We start from the raw sequence: 6,700 nt of genomic DNA on the forward strand, positions 1-6,700 counted from the left end.
CCCTCGGCTCCACTTGGCCCCTGCCCCGATTAGGAGGGGTAGAGTCTAATTCAGGGAGTACTCCCCCAGAACCCCGCAGCCTCTCCACTGGACCTGCTGGCCTGGGGCACGGGAGTTCCACCTGCCGCCCTGGCTGGGGACACCTAGGGCAGAGGTGGGACGCAGGCTCCGGACCTCCTTCCCCAAGGCCCTTCAGGTGCTGTCAATCTAGACAGACTCCCCCGGTCTTCCCCCACACCCCCTCCCCATCTGAGCTACATATTTGCCTGGAGCTCAAGGTGACCCTGAGCCTTCCAGACGGACACAGCTCTGATATCCCAGTGTGGGACAGGCCCGGCTCTGGGGGCCCCACCAGTCAGGGTGACACTGGCCCTTGGCGCTCCCACCACAGCACAGAAGCAGGGGCCTCAGGGCCCCTCCCCCATCAAAATAGTACCTAAAACTTCCCCTTCCCCAGTTACTCTGGGGCTGAGCAGCTGCCACTCAGACCTCCCAGAGGTCTGTGCGGCTCCCCCTCTCCCACCTCAAACAGGGCTGGGAGGGCCAGTCAAGGACCACCTGCCCTCGGCATGACAAGAAACAGAAAGGAAGCCAGGCCTGCCCCCAGCCCAGAATGGGAATCTCACCCCAGGCCTTTTGCCTCCCCCCTGGTTCCCCAGCCGCACCATCTTCCACAAATTCAGCCGAGGACTCCCCCACTTCCCGAAGGAGAGGGCTGAACAGTGCCCTCTGCCATGTCATCATCAATTGTTAACATGTATTGAGTGCCCACTATGTGCCAGCACTGACACGCTTCAGCCCGCCTAATCTGCACAAAAACCTAGGAGGTGGGTTCTTTTGAGTACGTTGTTCAGACAAGGAAACTGAAGCCGTGCAGGGAGGAGCTGGATGCAGGGCCAGGAGGCGTTCACTCTTGGGAGCTGGCCCTATCTGTGTGCCTAGGCACCTGCCCAGCCTCACCCTAGTACTGGTCCAAACCCAGCTACAGAGCTTGCCAACTCACCTGTTTCACTACCTTCTCCATGTGCCTGGGGTTCTGGGCCCCTGGGGTCTGAAGCTGCCTGCCACACCTGACACCAGTGCCCAGGAAAGGGGTGGGCCCTGGGCACTGGGACCCTGACCTGGGTGCCCTGAGAAGGCCTGTTTCTGACATAGGAGGTATCTGCCAGCAGAAGTGGGCCCTCAATTCCTGGCCTAGGGGTTGGGACTCACAGTCCCCAGCTCTGCCTCACAGTCCCCAGCTCTGCCTCACAGCCACTTTTGGCTCTGCCCCAGCAGCCACCTGGCTCTCCAGCAATGCACACAGCCCCTGCCAGGGCGGCTGATGTCTGTGGCAGGTGCTGGGCAGGTGTGAGCAGTTCCTGGGGGAGCCTGCTGCTGAGTGCAGAGTCCACCCCAGGCTCCAATACAGGCATCATTGGGTTTACACCCTTTAGTATACAGAGAGGCAAACAGCCCAGAGAGGTTAAATGATTTGTCTAAGATCACACAGCAATCAAATAGCAGAGAGAGGACTAGAATTTAGTTCTGTTCAGGGCTCCTGCCCCACTCTGTGCCATGTCCTGAGAGTCAGAGATGATCATCAACACACAGTTGCATGACAAGCTGAACCCAACTCTTCATCTCCAGAACCTCCAAACAGCTGCCCCTTGTGCACTGGAAGCACCGACGTCTGAATCAGGCCCAAGCCCCTGCGGTGGGTGGTGTATGTAGAGATGGCGGGGGAGCGGGGGCGCTTCTTCCAACCAGAAGGGGCCACTGCCTGGGCCTGGAGCAGAGGGAAATGAAGCGGCTCACACCGAGACTCATCTTTCTCCCGTGTCTGGGCTCGGGCCCTGATGCGGCTTAAGTCCCCACCTCTGTCCTAACTCACGCCACCCCCCCACAAATGCAAGGGAACACAGACAAAGGAGACAGAGAAGCTATGGCACCTACTGGGTGTCGGAGTTCATCCTGAGTGCCCTCTCCACATTGCCCATCAATCTGTTACTATAACCCCAGAAAGCAAGCATGACCCATTCTATCAATGTAGAAACAGGCTGGGGACTGCAAGTTGCTTGTCCAAGGACACGAGGCTTGGGTTGGAAGTTGGCCCTGACTGCCTCCTAAGCCCCTGTCCTTTCTGTTCCACCTGGAGAGAATATAGGGTGAGACTCTCCAGAAGGCAGGAGGACCCTTCAATGCCACTCCCACACGAGCAGACGAGGAACGAAGGGGTGGGCTGGTGGAACTGATTGCAGGAAGCTGAGCTCCTGTCTGAGCGTGGTTGGGCCCTGGGGCTCAGCCTCAGGAACCAGGAGTCCCACCCCACGTAGGAGCTGTGCAGAGCAGCCCACGTCATGACGTGACTCTGTGAATGACACTATTTGCTCAAGAAAACATTCACTCTGGGAAAATCCATGTCAGGGTGGGGATGGGGGTTCCTACTCAACAGATATGGGCATACAACTTGTGTGAGTGGCCTACGAGCATGCACCAATGTGAGCTGGTTTGCTGTCCATACGTGTGGCTGGGGTACAGCACTCCCCACTCCATGATGGGGCCTCCTTTTCCTGGTTCCCACCCTGGACAGGAGGCCCTTTCCAGCCTCCCTGGAGTACTGCAGTCTGTGTTCAGGGACAGGGATGGGGTGGTTGCTGAGAGGGGCAGAGCAAACATCTCTCCCTGTCCCCAGCAACAGCACCCTCCCTGCCTGAACAGAGAACCCAAACTCACAACGAGGAAGTGAAGAGAAACAGCACCTGGTTGGCAGTGACTCGGAGCAAGCTGGGGCGGAGAACAGAACCATCGCGCCATAAACAATGGCAATACCTGAGGGAGGCACTGGAGGAGAAGGCGGCGGCTCAGGTCGGCTCCGGTCAGAGGCTTCTGGCAGCTGCCCCAGGGCTGAGGACTCAGTGCCTCCGTCTTTCTTTAGCCCCCCCAAAGCACAGCAGTATGCCAGGGCCCCTTTGCAGCGGAGGAGGTGGGAGGCCTTTGGGAGGGGCTGGACTGAAGCTGCAGGCTTCACAGTGCAGGGACTGGCAGCAGCAAAGGGGTGTGTCCCAGGTCTGGACAGAACCAACGTGGGGGTGTTGGGTGGGGAGCATGCTGGCAGGGTCAGTGGCACGAGGCTTTGCAAGGCAAGGGAGTTACAGTCTGGAAGCCAGAGCTTGCCTGGGGGTGCCCACCCCACCAGCAGTCAGAGCCAGGGAGGGCACCCGACCTCCAGGTAGACCAGCCCAGAGCTGATGTGGGGTGATGACGAGGGAGGAAGGTATTTTTCTAAGGGCCCAAGGGGGCTCAAGGTTTGGACTGACCTGCAGGCACTGGGAGTCACCAAAAGCTTTCTAGCAGATTTCCAGCCTGGATACCAGGGGATGCCTTAGTCTGAGTGGAGGAGGCCCGAGGGGGATGGGTGGTGGTGGTTGCTGCAGTGGTCCAGGTGAGGGAGAAAGGAGTGGAGGAAGACAAAGAAGTCGAGGGACATGAGCAATGTCACAAGTAGGCCTGAGCTGGAGGACTTAGTGACATATTAGATGTGAAGCGTGAAAGAGAAGGGAGAACCAAGGGAGACTCTAAGGCTTCCAGCCCCAGGCTGGGAGAGTAGGAGGAAGAGATGACAGGGCCCTTGGGAAGAGGGGGCATCAGGAGAGGGGTGGCCTAGAACAGGAGGCACCACATGCATGTGCGTGGACACACAGGTTCTCAAGTGGCAGCTAGGCCCAGCACCAGAGCAGGGAAGGCCCACCCCAAGCTCAGGGCAGGCTCCCGCCTTCTGAAGCCCCAGAGCTCCAGCCTGCAGGTCTGGGCCCAGAGCAGCACTAGGCAGGAAGAAGGGTTGTGAGGACAGGGGCTCTCTGGCCCCCGGCTGAGGCCAAAGTTGGCTGCTCCTGGGAACCTGAGCTGTGACTTTTGGTTGTGGGCTTGGTACCTGGATCAATGCCTATCCCTGGTTCCTGAGAGAAGCCCCTCCCAACACAGGCAAGTGGGGAGCAGGCAAGCAACAAGAGGACCAGCTCTCCCCTGGGGGGACCTAGGGACCCCAAAGCCCAGGCCACCCCACCCACAAGGCAGGGTGAGCAGGAGCAGGGTATCTCCTAGCCCTGGAGGATTAAGACCCCCTCAGCCAGCTGCATTCTCCCAGGTGTGGGAGTGGACAGACAGGTCCTAGGCCAGCCCTAAGTATGAGGATAGGGGTCCGAGAAGGAGGAGCAAGGCTAGATGGTTGGGGTCAGGTTAGGCAATGCGGCAGTGCCAGAGCATGGCACCCCTGAGCCCCATCTTCAAGGAAGCCAGCTCCCAAGCCCTTCCTGCCCAGGACTGCAGAGGTCTGGGTGACAGGGAGACCACAGGGGCAGGGTGGGAGTGTGCATGCCAGCTGTGTGTGATGGGGTTTGAGAGGGAAAATCCTGTGAGACAGATGGGTGCTTGCGTGCACGGGCACAGAGAGGGCCTGCAGGTGCGAGCATGATGAAGGGACAGGCTTTTGTGTGATGTCCAACAACAGAGGGTGGGCGGGTGGCCTGGGGAGCAGGCGGCTGCAGTCGGTCACGCTGGCCCCCGGCGCCCCCTGCTGCCCACTGGCCATCCCTCCTTCAGCGGCTCACAGACACATTTTTCACTGGAGGCTGTTGCCACGGAGGCAAAAGGCAGCGCGGGAGGAGCCGGGGTCACCGCAGGGCCAGCCTGCCTGGGCGTCCACATGTGCCCCGTGCCTGTGGGGCACAGGGGGAAGGGAGTCCCAAAGAAGTAGGGCCAGCCCCCCCTTCCCATGGCCTTCAGCAGCTCCTCCCGCAGGCCCACGGGCAGAGTTGATGCTTGGGGGCAGGCTCTGCTTCAGCCCCTGCAGCACCTGTGCCCACCTGCCAACTCCCTAGGCAACCTTGGGCCAGGCCTGAACAGATGCCCTGCCAACCAGGGATGCAGTTTCCCCACCCCACAGCCTCCTGAGGAGTCCATCTGGCAACTCCCCGCTCCAGGCTGCGGGGCCCTGATTCACCGGTACCTGTGCCCCCTTATCTGTACACGCTCACCTGTGCAACTGCACACAGCCGTCACACATGTGTGGCATGCTGGCCATCACACACATTCATCAAGGCACACATACCAATGCTGCACAGACTATGCCAACCCCCTTCGTCACCCGGGCACACATGTCAACCCAGAGCCTTCACACGTGCTCACGTGGGCGACATGCAGCTATGACCACCCAGCCCTCACATGCATCAACTCAGAAAACATTTCCAGGGCACCTACTGGGTGCCAGGCAACACCTCACCTGTGTGTAGGGCACTAATACCCCCACCTCATCATGGACAACAGTGCAACCTGCACCCCCATCTGGAGAGCCACACACACGCCCCTAATACACACACGTGTGGGACACGGACACACACCCAACAGTTCAGCCTCTCAGCGTGGTCAGGATTAGAAGGAGAGGCCCTGGGGAAGAAGAGGGGTGCTGATGGAGAAGGGAGATAGAGGGGGTGGGATGGAGTAGAGAGGGGTATTGAGGAGGCAGGATGGGGCGGGCGGACAGGCAGTGGTGGGTGCAGGATGCGCTGTGCAGAGACACCCTTTAAGGAAACAGCCATCAGCCTCAATCATCAGGCTGGTCCCCGAGCTCTCACTCACTGATCTCTGATCAATCTGGCTTGGCAGCTCAGAAACCCCAATGCTCCCTTCCAACACCCCTGTTATAAGCAGTGGCCTGGCCAGGCTGGGGAGTCACCGCCCAGGTTCTAGGGGCAGCAAGAATCGAGAATTGCCAGGTAAGCCTCAAGCCCCCTTGACCACACAAATGGCACCCGTCCCCCCTCCCCCCGACCACAGACAGATAAGCTTAGCTCAGCTTAGTGCATGGGGGGCAGAGATCAGGAGGCCCCCACAGCTCAGCCTAGGTGAAGGCTCAGGGACAGCAGACAAAGGATGCAGGGGAACTTCCTCCATCCAAACCCCCTCCCAAGGGAACCAGGTGGGGTGAGGGCTGAGTTAGCAGCGGGTTAGGGTGACCAATGGGGCATGCAGGGACCAAGAAAGGCTATGGAGTTTAAGGAAGAAGGGGAAGCTGGCGGACCAACCGCACACAACTCTGGCCCCCAGCACCAGGGAGACCAGGAGCCACAGCCCCGGCCATCCGGACCGCGGCGCTTTGACTGTGCTGGCTGCAAGGACTGGGGGCTGGTGTATGCGCCTCCACGCCTGAGTGTGTGCGTGTGCGAGCGTGTGTGGCGGGGACAGAGGAGGACACTGTGTTCTGGACGTGGGCAGAGGCCAGGTGCCAAGCTGGGAGATTGTGAGTGGCTGTTTAGGGCAGATGCTACCGGGAAGAGGTATCTTAACCGCTCCCCGCACCCCCCATATTCTGGGTACTGGGATAGGATCAAAACCCTCTAATCTTCGAATCCTGAAAGTCAGTCTCCCTGGGGTTGATCAAAACCCCCAGCCCTGCTTCGGGCCCAGGCAACCAGCAAACTTCCCCCACCCGGAGGCGTGGGGTGTCTACACTCGCCAGCCCCGCGCGCTGACAGCTGCTCCTGCACTTGGCAGAACCCAGGCTTCCGGGAGAGCGCGCGGGGAAGCTGCGCAGCAGCAAGAAGAGGCCCCCGCGTCCCGCCTCGCAAAGTTTGGCCTCGGGGGGCTCCTAGCCGAGTCTGGCAGCGCGGGTCAGGGACCCCCTAGAGTAGCGAGCGTTCACGCGCACGGTCCCCCGCAAGCC

The sequence above is a fragment of the Mandrillus leucophaeus genome, unplaced genomic scaffold (genome assembly GCF_000951045.1).
Source record: "Mandrillus leucophaeus isolate KB7577 unplaced genomic scaffold, Mleu.le_1.0 Scaffold366, whole genome shotgun sequence".
NCBI lineage: Eukaryota > Metazoa > Chordata > Mammalia > Primates > Cercopithecidae > Mandrillus > Mandrillus leucophaeus.